The sequence below is a fragment of the Bos javanicus genome, chromosome 9 (assembly GCF_032452875.1).
Source record: "Bos javanicus breed banteng chromosome 9, ARS-OSU_banteng_1.0, whole genome shotgun sequence".
In the NCBI taxonomy this organism is placed as follows: domain Eukaryota; kingdom Metazoa; phylum Chordata; class Mammalia; order Artiodactyla; family Bovidae; genus Bos; species Bos javanicus.
Window position 1 is genome coordinate 37581246 of NC_083876.1, and position 20527 is coordinate 37601772.

At 36.6% G+C, this 20527-nt stretch overlaps 1 long non-coding RNA gene across 1 annotated transcript in view; it reads right to left on the reverse strand.

The window, feature by feature from the left end:
- Positions 1–6338: 6338 nt before the first annotated feature.
- LOC133253830 (uncharacterized) overlaps positions 6339–20527 on the reverse strand; it is a 321191-nt gene continuing 307002 nt past the window's right edge. Inside the window, exon 4 of the long non-coding RNA XR_009738468.1 lies at positions 6339–6669. This is a non-coding gene — a long non-coding RNA (uncharacterized LOC133253830). The remainder of the gene's footprint in view (positions 6670–20527) is intronic.

Here is a 20527-nt window from a genome sequence, read left to right on the forward strand (position 1 = left end):
CATTAGATTTTTTTTTAAATTACAAAGGAATCTTCCAATATTTAGGCTTCTCTGTGCTTTTTGTCCCAATCTATTTTTAGTCTCCCAAGTAATTATTATTATTATTAACATTGGCATTCTAGACAATGTATTTTATAACAAAATTCTGATAATTAAATCTTAATATGTTTTTTGATGAAGCAAATTTTGTCTGTCTTGTGTTCTCTCTCTTTTTAAGAGCATTGTGGTTGCTTATTTCTGGAAATTCTTATACTCTACAATGCTAGCCACAACTGGGTCAGTTTAATCTCTTTCAAAATCAGAATCCAATCCAAGAATAAAAACTCACTCTCCTTATTTTAGTCACAGTACATCAACACTGCGGATCTGTATTAAATGCTTTCCATCAGAGCTTTTCAGTCAAAAAAAAAAAAAAAAAAACAGTGAATGGAGTCTAAACAATATGATTGTAAATTTCTGATAAGGATCTGTTTATTTCCATATACCTGAATCTTAGAAATTTTATATACCAAGATGTTTCACCAAAAACTAAAGTTTGCTGTGTGTGTGTTGAATTTCAGTGAAAATCTAATTTCTTTTCTACACTGTTTTGTATTAAAGAAGAAAAAATTTAAAAGGTTAACTTGGCAGATAATATCCCCTGTTGCTTTTTCTTCTAGTGGAAAATTTATACATTACCCTGTAATTTATGTACTTTTTATAATGATGGACAAGTTATCATGTTCAATTATCAAACCACTTATATGCATACCCATACCAAGTATGTAAAGATGAATACAAAATTCTGGAAATTTTAGTTCTGTTTTGAAAGCAGATTAGAGAACTCTTCAGTTTTATCAGAAGAATAAGAAACATGCACACATACCCAAATACAGAAAACAGCACAGAGGCCATAAGCAACCACCGGCGTGTGTGTGCTCAGCTGTGTCCAATTCTGCCGCCCCGTGGAGAGTAGTCTGCCAGTCTCCCCCGCCCATGGAATTTTCCAGGCAAGAATTCTGGAGTGGAGTGCCATCTTCTACTCCAGGGAATCTTCCTGACCCAGAGGTCAAACCTGGGTCTCTTGAGTCTCCACCATTGGCCAGCAGATTCTTTGCCATGAGTGCCACCTGGGAAGGCCACTCATGTGTGGCATCTTTAATGTTTGGGTGAGCTGTGTATCCATTCAGATAGTGTAAAGAGTAGAGACAGCCGAGTCCTGCCACGCATTGTGCCTTACATGTATGTTAGTAGCATGCCCTTATCTCTTCAAATTAAATACACTTTAAAAGTAAGAATTACTTTAAATGTTGTAGTTTAATCAAGGGCGTGAAGATAAACTGCAGATTTTCTAAAACTAACCTCTCTCTCTACCTTACTCTAGTCAAGTTCCCTTTTGTGAAAAAGTCTAGTGAAATGTTACACAAAAGTAACACTTTGGAAAATATACAATGATATGGAATCTTCAGAATAGTTAAGCATTTTTTGACTCAGCTACATTATTTTGCATGATTATTTCACTCAGTGTTTATTTTAGCCAGGCATTTTTATTTGCTGTTGTAGTTGTATGAAGTAATGAAAATACCTTCTGTTGATTTAAATAGGTAAATTCCTATATATCATTTACCTAACAATAGTTTTTTTAGCAAGTATGTGGCCAAACAAAGGACATTTGTTCTGTATACAAAAGCTGTGTTTTAATCCACATATTGTTGTTTCCTTCCAAGATATTAGGTATAAATCCAGTTTATCCTTATAAAATATTCCCACTGAAATTAGGTGGAGTTCTGGTTGATTTAATACTGATAGTCTGGCTCACTGCAATACAGGCAGTTGAAAATTACATGTAATAATTGAATTTGGAATGGGGCACACCCATAATGCTAACCAGAAAACAATATGATTAAAACCACACTGATATATCATATGACATTGACCTAAATGGAGTCAGTCTTGGACGACTCAGCAAGACCTGTTTATCTTTGCTTTTTAATATTTGTGCTCATCCTTCTTCAGTACTAGGAAAAAAATCAAATGGCTTATTTTTTTTTGGAAAACATCCCATCATCTGTATGTGGATTTCTACTCTCCTAACTACCCAACTAGAATGTAGGTCACTTCCTTGCATCCGTGAAACTCTGTATAGAGACTCTACAAAAGTGGGGGCAAAACCTCATTTAATTTTGAATGTGGGTAGATGACTTCATAAATAAAGGTCATATCCATATTTTTTATATTTAAGTTTAAACTTTTCTGTTTTCCCATATCTAACATTTAATGATTGTTTATTTTTAATTAAAATATTCATTTTATACATAATCATAATAAAGATAATTCAACTCTTCTTATTAAGGTTTTCCTACTTCTTGTTCATCCTAGTCTGTCTGTATGTCAAGAGCTCTTTCTGCAAATACATGGGACACCCCTGCCTGCATGTCCAAGCTTTGTCCACACCCCTATAAACAGCCCTGGAGCCATCCTTCGGGTGGAGGTGCATAATCCCTGGCATATGGTTGGCCCTCAGAGGGTGGAGCTAGGGGAGGGGCCTTCAAGGCCTCTGGAGGTAGGCATGAGGCACTCACGCCACAGGTCCTTGTTCCTGGAGTATGGTTTAGAAATGGTGGCAGGAGGTTATAGTCTCTGGATGAGCAGGTTTTAGTCTCTGGATGAGCAAGTTTTCTTGAACCATCAGATGCCAAACACCACACAAAGAGGCAATTGGTAGAAGATCAGAGCAGGTCCCTCTGAATATGGAGGCCCAAGATAGGGCACCTGGGATAGGGATCTGAGAAATGAGAGTTCCACAGTAAGATGGTGAGCCATGTCAGCCCTTTGGAGCTTGAGTAGAAGCAGCTCTGGCTAGAGGTGGGTTAGGCTGTGTTCTCCACAAGGAGTTAAAGTGACGATCTTAGACACCTACATTTTGTAAATTGGAATCCTTGCATTTTTCATATTCTTTCTATTTATTCCTTTGGACATTCTTTTCTCTTTAGTATTTAGTAATTTATTTTGTATTTTCTACCTAACTTAGCTGTAATACCGAGAACTGAGTTCTTGGGTCAAAGCGTTTAGGGGAACAGTAGCTCCATGTTCAAGCAAGGCATGAGGGAAATAATCAAAAGAAGAGAAAATTTAGGAGGTGATGAGCATATTTACTGGATAGTGGTTATAAAGGGACTGTGGAATCCAAGTTGGAAAAGGAGAGAGAGTGAAAGAGGAAATTAATGGATAAGAGAAAAATGATAGAGTCAATACATTTGAGATTTTGGAATAAGTTAAAGTGCTGATATAAATCTGTTCCTTTTTTTTTTTTTTGGTTGGAAACCAAGAAACTAACACTAACTCCCTTAAAGAAAAAAACTGTAACAAAGCTCTGGAAAATGCAAAACAGAAACTTGTGGAAAGTCTAGGAGAGGTCCATGAAATGACAGTGAAACAACCGTTCATCTTGGTTTATCTTTTTTCATTTATATTTCCTAAATTTCCAAGAAAAAGAGTTTTTTAAAAAACTGAATTTAAAGTACATTTATAAACTTCTCATTTATCTTTCATGTATATTCAAGGGACAGGGCTGATACAATAATTTAATAACTAGGGAAGTAACCACTTGAGTGAAAACTAGATGCACAGGAGGTTGTGGTCAGGATGGAATATTAGAAACTGATTTCAGAAAGCATGCCATTTCTATTGATGGCAAGGAGTGATAAGCAGTGGTGGTTGTGTTCTGCAGAAAAATTCTTAGTCAAGGAATCAGGGCCACTCATTCCATGTTGAACAAAGAAAGAGACAATGTTTCTGTTCAGAGACATGAGAATTGAAGCAACAGTAATCAAAACGAAGATTGTCTTATCAGAAGAGCTAATTCCCAGGTGGTAAAGTCGTAAAGAACCCACCTGCCAATGCAGGAGACCAGGGTTTGATCCCTGGGTCAGGAAGATCCCCTGGAGAAGGGAATGGCTATCCCTTCCAGTAGTCTTGCCTGAAGAATCCCATGAACAGAGGAGCCTGGTCGGCTACTGTCCATGGGGTTGCAAAGAGTCGACACCACTTAGAGGCTAACATTTTCACACCTTTTTTCATTAATTGGGGGACATGGAAAGAACAGATGGAGAATTATGTGGCTTAAAAATGTGAAATGGAAAACAATGCATTATATGGAGAAACGGAGACAGAGAATGGGAAATGGGAGGCACAGCACTGGACTTAGGCCTGCCTGGCTTCAGGAACCTACTCTTCTCATTACTCCAGGTTCTGCTTTTTGCTTGAGTTCTCCTCCCATACCTTTGTTCTCAGCCTTTTGGCAAATGAATCCTTCTCAGATTATTCCAACCTGAGTGTATTACTGATTTCCTGTTAGGACTCTAAATTATACACCAAATAATTTAAAATATCTATTTTTCTCTTCTATGTATTATGATTAATGATAATGATCAACTTTATAATTATGAATAATCAAGCTCTATGCATATATTATATAATAATAGATTTACATATTTATGTTATTTAAACTGTGAGGTAGGTTGTGTTCTCTTTGTATTATAGGTAAGAAAACTAAGACTGGGTAATATTGCTACATAGTCAGTAAGTTGCAAAACCAGTCTGTCTCCAGTATTTGTTTCCTTTGATACAAAGTATTAGACTGACTGTAACAAAAGAGTGAGCTTTACCTCTGCCCTTAGGAAAAGCAGTAACTATTTAGTAAAATGATAGTTAATTAACTAATTAATTGGTATATGGTGTGTGTGTATGTCTGTATAGACACACACATACATATATAAGACTTATGATTAAGACAATAAGCGATGTTTCTTGGGCAGACAAAAATGCTGCAGGAGATTTAAAAAATTTATGTTCATCGTAGACCAAGGAAGACGAAAGAAACCGGTAGACAATTTAAATAGCAAATGCTGTTGTCTTTATCATTCTTCATACATTTTTATCCTTTTGTATATTTTGTCATTCCTTGTACACATAAATTATTAAAATTTTTGAGACATTCGATTATGAAAAATGTGTGTGTGTTTGTATCCTTTAAAGGATAAACTGACTAGTTGGTGTAGAAGAAACCATGAAAACTTTCCTGAAGTCCATCAAAATAAGTCATACCTTTGTGAAGCTGGCTTGATGAAAGCAACATTTATTTGAGTAGGTGTCTATAGTGGGAAGTTTAAGCCATTCTCTGCACAATACAACCACAGAGGAAAACAACTCAGTAAATTCAAAGCATAAAGATCAAAGCTGTTATGATTACATTTTATTTCCATTTCACGTTACCTTACTGTGCATGCTTATTATTTTATGCTGTTTATACAGCCCATTACCTACTCCCTCTAGTTCTGTGGTCAGTGGAATGGCATTTCCCCTTCAGAGCATTACTACCTCACAAAATCTCTAATTGGCTCATGGAATTAGAGATTTTGTGGTTATGGGAACAGAAAATTCCCCTTTCAACAAAAATGCAGAATTGTCATGGTGCAATTGACTTTCACCCATTCAAGCATTATTTGGGCTTACAGATTTTTTAATATTTATTTCACTTTTTAAAAATTTGAAATATTTGCTATGAAATTACGCTGGCAAAAAGTTATTAGAGATATGTAAAACATGGATGAGTTCCAGACACTATTAATCCAATTTGTCTTGAAAAGAATTCTTAGACATCATTTCCAATTTACAGGACAGCTGTTTTCACATAGGGGAACTTGTTATCTGCCAAGTCATATTGAAGATAACACACAGTATCTGATAGAACAGAAATTTAGAGAAGTCATATTCTGTTTTGAACTTTTGTTTTATTTTTGAAAATGTAAATGTGCTTTTATAAGATAACTCATCTATGATTTGGCATTTCTGTTGTCAATAATTTATAGAAAATGAGAACAGCAATTGACTTATTTTTTTCAGGGAACTTTTCTGAAGACAACAGAACTGGAAAACTAAATTGAAAATCTTGCCATCTCCAAAGTGCATTCCTTAGGAGCAAAAGCTCAGGCAAGTAAGTTTTTCCTTGGTAATCTTGTTAATAACAACTCTTAACCACTGGCGACAAGGGGACTTTTCCATTCAGTACCATCAAAGACAGTTGAAATTAAGGACACTGAAAATGAGGGATTTGGGTTGGGTGGAAGGCAGTCACTAATGTAATCTAATTCATATTGAACCAGACACTGATAAAAAATTGCTTTACTATTCATATAAATTGGAGTTCATATAGTTTTTTTTTCTGTTATACGTTGGGTTTTTATGAGTTAGTTTCTGTTACTTCTCCTGGTTACTGTAACTCTGCAAAATGAAAATAGAAATTCTAAAAGTTTGTGGCATGCGTTTGCACGCCTGAGTGCACCGCACGGGTTTGAGAGGGAGACAGAGAGAGAAAAGGGTACAAGATGGTAGGTGGAGCCAACGTTCTTGCAGGATGTTTAGTACCCTTCGTAACATTTCCAAAGCATCAAGGTGAATTCTTATGGTAGAGCTTTCTTGGATTATTCAGCATTCATTTCATTCTGAGACCTTTTACTTTTATTTTTTGGTACATTATTTTATTAATCCTACTGACAGTAAAGATTTACATTCTTTGAATCCTTTTGATGTATATTTAAGTTTACGAATTATGAGCAGAAGATGTAGCATTCTAGTCTTCTGAGATCTTTTTAATTTGGGCTTCATCTGTGTCAATAGCATTCTTGAAATCTGTAAACATGAGAAAGAGCCGTTTATTGGTCAGGCACTGTGTTTTGTTTGTGGATGTTCTATGCAACGTGAACATGTGGAGGAAACAAAGAGAGTTTCTCAGAAGTTCTGAGAATTGAGATGCCAAGAATACCAGAGTGCAGAGGGCGACTAGGGATGGGCTGGAATACAAAGGAGTTTATAACTAAGCCTGGTGAACTCTAAATAAGCCATTCTTTGGGGAGGCTGGAGATTGGATTTAAGTTTGATTTCAGTTTTTCCTAACATATGGGGCTCCTTTAGGGCAAGTTTAATCCATGTAGATCCCAGTTTATTTTTCCATATTATAAGGGATATCTTCTACTCAAAGACAAAAAAAAAAAAAAAATATTTGCATGCTGAGTCTTCCCTCTTTCTCCACCCACATAGACAGTAAGCTTGAATGGTTGCACCTTTTCTCTCTGAACCCAGAGAGTCCTCAGAATCCTTCTCAACTTGATTTGCAAGAAGGAATTATCAACTGATTGGAGCTTGGATGTAAAGTGAAACCAATTCACCATTCAGGGCCTGATTGAGCTTTAACATCTGAATTTTTGAATCCAAAATATGTTGTACATGATCTATGTCACAAGTGTGGCATAAAAATAAACAAAAAATAGAGTCTTAAATTACAGCCCTTAATGGGCACCTAGCTGCTTTAAGTTAAACCTATTCTAAAACAATCAGTTTCTTCGTGTTCAGTACACATCAAAATCACCTGGAAAGATTTTTTAAAAAATAGGAGTACCCAAGTTTTATCCTCAGCGATTCTGATTTCATTTTCCTGTGGATGGATCCTAAGTATCACTTTTTAAAAAAGCATCTCTAATGAATCTAATGTGCAGACAAGGTTGATAACCATTGAACTGAAGGAAATAAGACAGTAGTATTAAACATTACTCTCAGATAAGCTGGAGTAACAGAGAGTGAGAGAGAAGCACCCATGGGGTTTGATACAGTATGTCCCAATGTAGGAGGCAGGGATTTTATTTGGCTCTGAAGATTAAACTGGATTTGAATACATGTTGAGGAGAAGGGAGATAAAATTTCTAGTTTGAGGAGCAGAATAAACAAAAGCACAGAAGTGAAAAGCATGTCTTGAGCAGAGAAGATATGGAGGCTATTTCATATTGGGAGTATTGTGTGAGAAATTAGATTGGTTAAGTGTATAGAACTATTGCAGGCAGTGGCACCCCACTCCAGTACTCTTGCCTAGAAAATCCCATGGACGGAGGAGCCTGGTGGGCTGCAGTCCATGGAGGTGCTAAGAGTCAGATACAACTGAGTGACTTCACTTTCACTTTTCACTTTCATACAGTGGAGAAGGAAATGGCAACCCACTCCAATGTTCTTGCCTGGAGAATCCCAGGGATGGGGGAGCCTGGTGGGCTGCTGTCTATGGGGTTGCACAGAGTCGGACACAACTGAAGTGATTTAGCATTTAGCATCAGCATTTATCATTTAAGTTTCCTAAATCATTCTATACACCTGCACTAGAACTGTTACAAGAGCCTTTAGTTTTACTGACTGAATAAATAATCAGTTTTCTACTTTTAGAAACAAACTAATTCAAGCATTTAACCTGACCGATAAAGTAAAGAAAGCCTTAATCTGGTAGGAAATACTAGCGACAACAGTCTGCTGGCCCATTCTTGTTTAGATCCCAGAAAGAAGTGTAACCTCTTTCTGAAAAGGTTATCCTTTTAAAAAAGTGTAAGAATTCCATAACAAGTAGAAAATAATTTAACTTAACATTAAAGTTAGTGAAAATCCACTCTGAAATGGATACATTTTCTTTTTATAACTATTGAACTCACTGGGGCAGAAAATGAAATGGTTTTATACATCATCCTGCAACCATGAAGTACATAAGCTTTGCAGAATGTGGGTACTGAGTGTACATCTGAAATTAACAAAATGTAACCAGCTTATGGTCCCCTTTTTTCTGTTTTCCAGTGATTGTTATTTTCTTGCATTTGAGTTCTTACAAGTCTCCCCTAATTAAGGTTTTGCTGCTACTGTTTTTTCTGTTTTCCTGGAACAACTCATCTATCCAGTAAGCCTCTCAATTTACATGCATTTCTAAAGTTGTACATACGATAAGGGATGCTTTTAAATAGCTTGAGAACAAAATTCACTTAATGTGAGGTAAAGGTTAAAAGATAAAACTAGACTGTGAAAACAGATTTACAAACAAGTTCTTTGCTATTTAACTTTGAGTTTTGTAGACAGTTCAAAATAGCCTCAGCATACCTGTTATTGAGTGATCCTTTATACTATAAACTTTAGGTTTGACTGTGTTTCCACTTAGTTGTTGCTAGGAAATTGCTTTAATTTACCTGGTACATTTGAGTTATTTCAAGTTAGCATCATTTTTCCATGATTAGCAAAGAAAGTAGTAATTTATGAGATGTTTCATTTGGCTCTGTCCATGGTAGATTACTATTATTTCTAAACTTGACCTTCCAGTTTCCTCTAACTGGTAAACAAGAGACTAAATTAGGGTAAATACTAATAATAGCAATAGTAATATTTCCATGAATAATCAACACCATGCACAATCAGAGAGGAAACATTTCTCAAGCATTTTATTTTCTCCCTTTTATGGATTAGCTTTCCTGCAATCTATAAGAATTCACAAAAATCTTAATCTCAGTGAATGCTGTGAACATTGTATTTTCTAAAACTACATAAATAGAGAGGACTTCAAAATTCTGGGGTTTGAATGAGTATCAGGATAGGCCCAGAGATCTAGTGTCAGCATAGAATCTCTCTTAAAAGAGGCACATTCCAAAGACAATTGGTTTGGTTGGAGTTTCATTGTAAATAGTGCTCACTCAGATCAGAGATTTCCCAGTATTATACTGAGCTGAAATTTTTCCATATCTCATCCAGATTTCCTTAATTCATTCATAATCTTACTACCTTGTATAATACATTTTTCTTTTATTATGTATTCCCTTCTAGTTTTTTAATCAGCAGTTCTTTTTCAGTCATAGGCACACATATATATTTAAGTATCTTCAATACATATAGTTATGCATACATATATATTTCCTTGTATGTTTAAGAGAAAAATTTAGCATCATCTCAGTATTGCAAAGAATCTACAAATATACAATCCAGTTCTCCATTTGATACTAGAATACTCTCCTGCTGCATTCAGGCATCATCTGGGTCAGCCTTGAATATTTACAGTGATGAATATCTCACCACCATTAGAAATCTGTGGATAACTCTAACATTTGAAATTTTTTTCTTACATTGTCCTCTACTTTCTGCATATGGTTTTTTCTCTAGTCTTTGACAACAGAAAAATCGAATCTAATGTGTCTTCTATATGCTGTTTCCTGTAGTAGTTTCTTATATAACATAGTTTCTGAATCTATCCCTCATCAAGAAACTTTCCTCAAGAATATCACATGCAGAGGTATGATATTCCTAATTCCAGAAAGATATATCTACTAGTAGATGCAAGTATCAGATTATATAAGTAAGTTTGCAAGTACAGCCAAGTATTAGCTTGGCTTTTTTGGTTTGTTTATTTGTTTTCATCTTTTTTTTTTTTTTAATTTTTTATTCCTTTATTTCTCATGTGTTCCCCATCCTGAACCCTCCTCCCTCCTCCCTCCCCATACCATCCCTCTGGGTCGTCCCAGTGCACCAGCCCCAAGCATCCAGCATCGTGCATTGAACCTGGACTGGCATCTCGTTTCATACATGACATTTCACATGTTTCAATACCATTCTCCCAAATCTTCCCACCCTCTCCCTAAGATGAAAACAAATATATAAATATATATATATTTGTTTTCATCGTATCTCATTCTTGTTGACTTCTGTCAAAGTTTATCATTGCATAAAATCAGGTTTCTAACTGATTGTTCAGACATTTTTAACTGTTCACTACTGTATGTTCACCACAAACATGATTTATCTTTACCAGGTGAATTCTTAATGTACTCAGGTGTCCAGCTTTAGGGAAATCTATTCCAACCTCATGGTTAAATCCTGAACCCACATCAATTATGATATTAGTTTTCCTTACCGGAATGGATTAAGGGGTCGACATATGACTGAGGTCTAGTCTATGAAATGTGTTTGAAATCTATAGTGTAGGAAGAGAGGCTTCTGAATACTTTGTTTCTGCAATACTTTTTCCTACAAGCAAAAGGAGACCATACAAAAAAAGTAGCTTATCTTCTAGTGCATATTGCCTTACCTGTCTGTGATGCCTGACAAAAAGGCAGCCTTCTTGCAAGCATGAAGTAAATTAGCCAGAGGACAGGTAGACACACAGATGACAAACTCGTTCTTTTTTCTTGTTTTAAATATTGGGGTACAAATTAAGCAGAGCAACATCCAGGTATATAAACTTATGAATTTTGACAAATGTATATATTCATGTGATAATACCATAGTCAAGATACACTTTCATCATATTGAAGAGTTCTCTCAAGACTGTTTCTAGTCAGTCACCTCCCTCTACTCTTGGCCCTTGGTAACCACCAAATTTTTTCTGTTATAGTTTTTGTTTTCAGAGTGTCATGTGAACAGAATCATACAATATAAAGCTTTCAAATTATCTTTTTTTTACTTCACCCAAGGTATTTGAGGTTCATCTATGTTATCACATAAAACAGTGGCTTGTTGCTTTTTATTGCTGAGTAGAATTTCATTTTGTGCATATGCAACATGAACATTGCTTCTTGATGATATTCAACCACAGAATGAATCAGATTGAAAGCCATCCGACTCTGGGATGAACTGATAAGGAGGACAGTTTTCCTTTTCAAGCTCTTCTGCTATTTGTTGTCCAACCCAGTGTAGTTGACATACCAGATTAATCCACCCTGCTATTAATGATGTCAAACAATGAGTTTAAATATAAGATGGTGTATTTATTCCAGCAGGACATTTCACTTAAAGTGAGTTCATTCTAAACAAGTTTGCCTAAAATAAATATCTCTAGTCCAGTCACGTAAATTCTATCTTGTTAGACTGGGCACACCACGGTGGCTATCAAGACAGATTTTTGCCTGAACTTTGTCATTTAATATTTGTGCTATTCGGTTGCACTTATGCTGTACAGATTGAGTGAGCCTTCCTTAAATCAGCTAATCCAACATAAGGATATAACAAAAAGTATATATATTGAAATCCAGTCATGTCATCTTTTATTATATTTTCTTTTCCACATTAGACTGTTTAATTTACCCTTTCCAATACAGACAACCACATTACTCCAATTGTTTCTAGGCTGTCTCCAAGTTGTTTTCCTATTTGATATGTTTGTCCTTAATAATGTAGAGAGCCACTCTAAATTAATTTTTCTCCCACTGATGTTCATTTATTTTAGAGAAATTCACTCATGATAGCACCTTTCTAGAAAGAGTCCTGTTAATCCAGAAACACAGTAAATAACATTGATTCAGCATTTATTAAGTTGTTTATACTCTGCCAGATATTTTACTTATATCCTCTTATTTATTTTTCACAATTATTATTTCAACTTTACAGATGAGATAACTAAGCTTAAATATTGTATTGCCCACAAAACATACCCTAGATTAAATTTTCTACATCCAACCATGTAAAATGTCATAAAAAGTAATATATAGCAATGTGCTTTCTTTCTGCAGTGTGTTTCTTTTAACTATAAGAGGAGAGCTTTCTTTTATTTCATTAACTTCTCAACTTTAAAAAAATGAACATGACAATCTTCTACACTACAATCCAATGGCCACAATCAATATAAATATATCCACATAGTTTTTGTATCTGTTTTACATAGTTTGAAAATTGCTTCAGCTAAAAAAGTAGTAGCAACAAAATAATCTATTATCAATACATAGGGGGCCCCTGAAGATCTAATAGCATTCCTTGGTAAGCTTTTATTTCTTATGGGTACCAGAAATATAATTAGATATCTCAGTGGATACAACAGGTATAGACATGTGCCTATTATTTGTTAGCCTTCATCTGAAAAAGTGTTAATGAAGGCACCAAATTGTACACTAAAAGCACATTGAGAAGGCTGAAAAAGATTCTTCTGTGTGTACTTTGTAAAACAATCTTTACAACATGATAAAACTACCATGAGGTGATTTTCTAAACCATCCTTGAGTGTTTGAGCAATGGCATCAATGCCCTTTCCTAGAAAGTCATAAAGCAGGTTGCCCTGGAGGATTTGCTGGTATTCCTGCCCAATGGTCGTTTTTTCCCCTAATTTGCTTTTATAGTCAATGAGTGTATTTAGTCATGTCTCCATTAATCATCTCCACGGGAACCAGCCAACAAAGGTTATGATGTTCTGTTTTAGGATGTCAGTCCTGGTGTTTGCCTGAATACAGAAATCTCCTAGACAATTAGCCATGGCAATTCCAAAGCTGATGCTTGGAGGCCTTCCTTCCCTTAAGGGAAGAACCCTGGGAAGCTACAAGAAAGGCCACCAAGCAGGGGAATGTCCTACTTGAGTTATGCCGAGACTAATGTGTAAATGTGTGTAATGAATATGCAAGGAAGATTCTTACTTCGAAAAGCAGTTACTTCTGCTCCAGGCATCAGTGTCTTTAAAATAATAATGACTGATGCTTCTGCCTTCTGAACCAGAGCTGCAATAAATGAAGGGAATCCATTGGTAGTAAAGGTTATCAGCCTATTGTCTTACAATAGGTTGTTTGATTTCCCTCGATCAACTTAAACAAGCATGGCACTCAGGGAAGAATTATGTATAGTGTGTAGAACACTATTTGGAGACAATTGGGAAATGCATGCTTTGAGAAGTAACTGTTTCAATCCCAGCTGTCACTTCAGTTCAGTTCAATTGCTCAGTCCTGTCTGACTCTTTGTGACCCCATGAATCGCAGCACGCCAGGTCTCCCTGTCCATCACCAACTCCCAGAGTTTACTCAAACTCATGTCCATTGAGTCAGTGATGCCATCCAGCCATCTCATCCTCTTTTGTCCCCTTCTCCTCCTGCCCCCAATCCCTCCCAGCATCAGAGTCTTTTACAATGAGTCAACTCTTCACATAAGGTGGCCAAAGTATTGGAGTTTCAGCCTCAGCATCAGTCCTTCCAATGAAGACCCAGGACTGATCTCCTTCAGAATGGACTGGTTGGATCTCCTTGCAGTCCAAGGGACTGTCAAGTGTCTTCTCCAACACCATAGTTCAAAAGCATCAATTCTTCGGCACTCAGCTTTCTTCACAGTCCAACTCTCACATCCATACATGACCAATGGAAAAACCATAGCCTTGACTAGATGGACCTTTGTTGGCAAAGTAATGTCTCTGCTTTTCAATATGCTATCTAGGTTGGTCATAACTTTCCTTCCAAGGAGTAAGCGTCTTTTAATTTCATGGCTGCAATCACCATCTGCAGTGATTTTGGAGCCCCCAAAAATAAAGTCAGCCACTGTTTCCACTACTTCCTCATCTATTTGCCATGAAGTGATGGGATCAGATGCCATGATCTTAGTTTTCTGAATGTTGAGCTTTAAGCCAACTTTTTCACTCTCCTCTTTCACTTTCATCAAGAGGCTTTTTAGTTCCTCTTCACTTTCTGCCATAAGGGTGGTGTCATCCGCTTATCTGATGTTATTGATATTTTTCCTGGCAATCTTGATTCTAGCTTGTGTTTCTTCCAGTCCAGCGTTTCTCATGATGTACTCTGCATATAAGTTAAATAAGCAGGGTGACAATATACAGCCTTGACGTACTCCTTTTCCTATTTGGAACCAGTCTGTTGTTCCATGTCCAGTTCTAACTGTTGCTTCCTGACCTGCATATAGGTTTCTCAAGAGGCAGATCAGGTGGTCTGTTATTCCCATCTCTTTCAGAATTTTCCACAGTTCATTGTGATCCACACACTTACATCCATGTTATTTTGGTCATCTGTAGTTAGTCCTTAGTTTGTGCCAGAACTTTCTTTCTTTTTTTTTTTTTTAGAACTTTCTTACCTTATATAACAAAAATAGAGCCCAGCTCATAAGGTTGTTGAGAAAACTAAATAAAATCTTTTGTATAAATGGCAAAGATCAGTGTTTGGTATATTGTAGACTCTTGGTTAATGGTAGCTATCATCATTGTTGTTGCATATGTGGATGACAGTTCTACTCTAGGACATCATTTGAAGCTTTTTATACCTTTTATATATGAGTTCATCAAGTAATTTGGATCCACAAATACCAAATATCTGAATGTCAAAGGTTAACTTACAATTTTTATGAACGAACTAGAATTTGCCAAAGAAAAAGTTTAATCATAAAATATGTTCAGGTACTTAAATGAAAGATACAAAAATGTTACTACTGTACTCTATTATTCAGCATGAATAGACAGTGTCTACATTTTTGTTTTGGTTTTTTAAAAAATATTTGCTCTCATCCACAAACTGCTAATTAAGAAACAAACAACAACAACAACAAAATGAGACTCAGGGTTGAGACTGGTTCTTTGTGACATATTTTACATGAAATCACTAGAGAAAGATTCTCTCTGCCACATGACTTTTCTACTCCTTTATATTTCTAGTATTTCCTATGCCTCTTTGCCTTTTAACTAAAGACGCATAACCAACTATCCATACATACATACAATAGGTAATGTGTGTAGAGCCCGCATGAATCCTCAACATTGCTGTAGGTGCTTCCTGTGTGTGAGGTCTTAGTGTTCCCACTTTATCAATGGGAAAACTAAGGCACAGAGAATGTAATGGACTTACTTCAGATCATATAGCTAATAAGCAACCTGCCTAGGACTACAGAGTACACTCCTCACCACTCTGCCTCATTGTCTCCAAACCATCACTACCTCCATTCAGAGTTTGGTCATAGTGCTGTGGCCCCACCAGTCATAATCATCTGTGTGCATGACTGGTCATCTCACAGTAACCTTCCTTGGTAATTTTATACAGTTCCATTTTCTCTCTTGATCTCTTTCTAAATACGCTGCTGCAACAACTGTCATAAATACAAACCTTGAGGATTACTTGTTTCTATTTCCTTTTTGCCCATACGGATAGTGAGCAAAACTGATCAGATGATCAGTCAAGAAATACACTGGGTCCCCAATACCTAGATTTATGAGACTACGCTGTAAAGTCATGGAACAAACTTTTTAACACACCTCTAAATGAATTCTGTTCCAGTCAGGTGACACAGGTTGGGGGATGTCACAGTGGGGATGTGATTACCCCCCAACATTGTCCCTATTATTCTTATGGAATTTCCTTTTTTATCTGAAACACATTTTTTTTTTAAATTTTTCTTGGTGGTGAATAGTTATGCCTGGAACAAAAGGTGGTAATTTTTGAAAAGAGCCAAAATTTATTTAAACAATAGTATGAAAGAATATTACAGAGTTATGGCAGACAAAGGCAGGAAGGAAGAAATGAGGGAGAAGGGGAGGGAGGAGAAACAGTGAAAGAGAAGGTGGGGGTGAGGGGAAGGATGACAAAGAGAAAGGAAGCAGGAAGGGAAGAAGAAAGAAAAATAAACAGGGTTTCTCTCTCTGTGATTATAATGGATCCAGAATGCAATTCTGAAAACAAGGTCTTCAAGAATGTTTTAATCTGTATTGAATGGTATGCATTGGAATATATGTGTAACCGCCACAAATGACAGCTAGATAGACAGCATCTTTTTAAAGCTTTGCAAAAAAAATGCTTTATATTTTATAATTTTACCATTTTTTTTAAACACTGAATCAACAATCCTAAATGTTTGGATCTCCACAGAGGACAACCAGATGACAAAGAAAAGGAGTTTTTTGGAATATGGAATTGCATTTAAACCTGTGCTTGTGTCCCTCCTTATTGATTTTTATAAGTAATCAAATACTCCATTTCTGCATACTATTCCTCCTTTTAGGGCTTTACTACAACTACAACTACAACTGTGGAAAGAGAGTAGTTTTAAATAATAATGGAATCTTACTGTTAGTATTCAAACTTTACATCATCCTGAAACCAAAACATCTCGTATGTCAGATAAAGCCTTCATAAGCCTGCACTATCCATCACCCACTCTAGGTTCAAACAGCGGAAGTACCCACTTTTCTTTCAAGTAGATTTCTCATCTGTCTCATTTAGGTCCCCTTCTGAACTGTATTCTTCGCCATCCTGTCCTCCCCTTCTCCTTGCCAAATAACTTTTAAAAGTCTCAGGAAAAAATGCTTTGGATTGTGTTGTTTGTGGCAGGATCAGCATTGCTAATTCTTCCTGAGTGTTCTCAAAGTGTGGCTCGTCTCCAAAGCCAGAAATGCAAAATAATGTGATTTTGGTCATTTCCTGCATGATCCAATTTAAGGCATTTGGGGGACTTAGATTTTATATCATTAAAAGGTCTTTTAAATTTTGTTATTGAAATAGTCCCTAAAAATTATTTGTATGGTCAGTAATAGATATATTATATGGTCAATTAATGGTATTATAAACATGTGGTTATGTAACCTCTAAACTCAAAGATCTATCATAAATAAATAAGGCAGAATTCAAATCCTGTGAGAACAAATTACACGCCTTCAGTTTTCCTTAGGAAACAGCTGTAGTGAATCAGGTGGGTTGATGAAAGCCAACTATACTTGGCCTTGAGAGTTGGACTTAATTAGCATTCACGACTCTCACTAAAATTTATGAGGATAAACTTTCCTTGGATATTATGGCCCTGCCTTTTTGTTATCTCATGTCACGCTCACTGGCATCCACAAAGTACTTGAGTATGTTCAGGGCCTGTGTGGAGAAACTTGATAGCATTTATTCATAAGGCTTTTCAGGGTTATATGATATTTTCTCAGATAAATGGAACAACAAATTTCCATGAAACTTACAGATTATTAAATGAGAAATGTTCATGCTAGCTAGACGTCATGTGTGGAATCAATCTGAGTAAAATCCAGTACTAGAAAATTCTTATGTGTTTTTCACAGACATCTGTAGCAGACTCCAGTTGCTAAAGGCTAAGTAATTTTATTTAGCAGAAATACTAAATACGGTCAGTCACTAATACCTAAATTTTGATATGGACCTAAGCCCTGTGTAGTTTACAAGGAAAGAGCATCTTTACAGTTTCAAGAGATGGTTAGGGGATCTATAAGCAGCAATAGTTGTATACTTTATGCTAATTGTCCCTACCTAAAAATTGCCAGGTGATACAAGAGATTGACTAGATCACTTGCTAGTATATGGATGGATGAAAGAGCAAATTTTATGGGAGCAAGTGCTAGTTGTTCATATTAATCAGACTTTATCATTGACTTGATCAGATAATTTAATGTGTAGTCATTAGTATTAAATTAATTTTCTAAGGAATATTTTCCTAAGTTGAGATTTTGTTTTCATTTATTTATTTTTCCTTCATTGGATGACATCACTGACTCAATGGACATGAGTTGGAGCAAACTCAGGGAGATGATGAAGGACAGAGAAGCCTGGCATGCTGCAGTTCATTGGGTCACAAAGAGTTGGACACGACTTAGCGACTAAACAATAGCAGTTTTTCATTCAAACTGTGAATTTATTCTTCTTAAATTTTTATTTTATATTGGAGAATAGTTGATTATGGAGAAGGAAATGGCAACCCATTGCAGTATTCTTGCCTGGGAAACCCCATGGACAGAGAAGCCTCGTGGGCTATAGTCCATGGGCTGGTAAAAGAGTTGGACAAGACTTAGCAACTAAAACAACAACAGTCGGTTAACAATATTGTGTTAGTTTCAGGTGTAGAGCAAAGTGATCCAGTTGTAATATACATGTATCTATTCTTTTTCAATTTATTTTCCCAATTAGGTTATCACATGGTTTTGAGCAGAGTTCCCTGTGCTATACAGTAGATCCTTGTTGATTCAGACAATAAAGAATCCGCCTGCAAAACAGGAGACCTGGGTTCAATCCCTGGGTCAGGAAGATCCTCTGGGGAAAGCCATGGCTACACACTCAGTATTCTTATCTGGAGAATTTCATGGATAGAGAAGCCTGGTGGGGTACAGTCCATGGGATCGCAGAATCCAACATGACTGAGAGACTAACACAGTGTTGGTTATCTATTTTTAAATATACTAGTATGTATATATCAATCCCAAACTTCCAATGTATCTCTCTACCCTGACCTTTCCCCTTTAGTAACCATAAGTTTCTTTCCTAAGTCTGAGTCTATTTCTTCTTTTTAAATAAATTCATCCATATCGTATTTCTCAGAGTTCACATATAAGTGATATCATCTATCTGTCTTTCTCAGTCTGACTTACTTCACTCAGTAGGGCAATCTCTAGGTCCATCCATGTTGTTGCAAATGAATTATTTCATTATTTTCCTATGGCCCAGTAATATTCCATTATATATATTATATACCATATCTTCTTTATCCATTCATCTGTTGATGGACATTTAGGTTGCTTCCATGCCTTGGCTATTGTAAACAGTGCTACAATGAATACTGGGGTGCATGTATCCTTTCAAACCATGGTTTTCTCTGGATATATGCCCAGGAGTGGGATTGCTAGATTTGAGAGAAAGTAACAAGAAGACTTGGGCTTCACTGGTGGCTCAGCAGTGAAAAATCCACTTCCCAATCCAGGAGACATGGGTTTGATCCCTGGATCAGGAAGGTCCCCTGGAGAAGGAAATGGCAACCATCTCCAGTATGCTTGCCTGGAGAATCCCATGGATAGAAGAGCCTGGTGGGCTACAGTCCATGGAGTCCCAAAGGTTGGAAACAATGACTAAAAAGCAGCAACAAAAAGAATAACTTAAACCATATCAAACAGTCAACATTTAATTACTCAATTGAAACTTATTTAATAGTCCATATACTTATGCATCCAGGGGCACTTTTGACTCCTTTTTAAGGTGAATGAATGAATGAGTATTTAACAAAGTCAATTAATTAGTAGCTTTTACCAATATCTTTTCAATAAGCACCTTGCAAACTCTTTTCCCATCAAAGAAGCCCAAATGCTGTTACTCTGAGAAATAAAACCTTATCTATGGATGTTTGACTGGGAATTCAATATTTTACATTTAGGAGTAAAATTATCTGTACGAGTACATCTTATTCTGACTAGTTCTGAACACAGCTGTTTGGCAGAATTGTACTACCAAGAAAATAGAAAAAGATGAAAATACAATTATATAAAAAAAAGCTGAGTGCTGAAGAATTGATGCTTTTGAACTGTGGTGTTGGAGAAGACTCTTGAGAGTCCCTTGGACTGCAAGGAGATCCAACCAGTCCATTCTGAAGGAGATCAGCCCTGGGATTTCTTTGGAAGGAATGATGCTAAAGCTGAAACTCCAGTACTTTGGCCACCTCATGTGAAGAGTAGACTCATTGGAAAATACTCTGATGTTGGGAGGGATTGGGGGCAGGAGGAGAAGGGGACAACCAAGGATGAGATGGCTGGATGGCATCACTGACTCGATGGACGTGAGTCTGAGTGAACTCTGGGAGTTGGTGATGGACAGGGAGGCTTGGAGTGCTGCGATTCATGGGGTCGCAAAAGTCGGACACAACTGAGCAACTGAACTGAACTGAACTGATTCATGACCACCAAGGCCTAACTGCTTTTAATATTTTGGTATATGGTCACTCAGGCAGTTTTTTGTGTGTTAATTGCTCAGTCACGTCTGATTCTTTGCAACCCCATGGACTGTAGCTCACCAAGCTCCTTTGTCCATGGAATTCTCCATGAAAGAATACTGGAGTGGGTACCATTCACTTCTCCAGGGGATCTTCCCAACCCAGGGAACCCGGGTCTCCCACATTGCCGGCAGGTTCTTTACCATCTTAGCCAGCAGGGAAGCCCATGTGGTTGCATGTAAGGATGTATGCATTATAACATATA